The sequence below is a fragment of the Elephantulus edwardii genome, unplaced genomic scaffold (assembly GCF_000299155.1).
Source record: "Elephantulus edwardii isolate Elephantulus edwardi_28Jun2011 unplaced genomic scaffold, EleEdw1.0 scaffold00239, whole genome shotgun sequence".
Taxonomy (NCBI): Eukaryota; Metazoa; Chordata; class Mammalia; order Macroscelidea; family Macroscelididae; genus Elephantulus; species Elephantulus edwardii.
This window is the reverse complement of record NW_006399989.1, coordinates 765,342-765,615: the sequence shown is the minus strand read 5'-3', so window position 1 is coordinate 765,615 and position 274 is coordinate 765,342.

Here is a 274-nt window from a genome sequence, read left to right as displayed (position 1 = left end):
TTCATAAGGAAAAATGGACAGCGTATTCTCTTAGCTACTTCCTGCTAGAAAAGGGTGCTGTAGGTTTCAGGGTAAACTGATTTTGGAATTTAGATGCACTGTTATCAATTGTGCTTAGCCATACATGTTCATATCCTTGAAGATGCATGATGGGACTGTTGCCGCCTAGAAGACACAATTTTAACTAGCAAGTTAAAAGTACATGAGTCAAAAATTAAAAGCAATAATATTCCAAGTAGAGGTTCTAACAGTGGCACAAATCAAGTTACAGAGG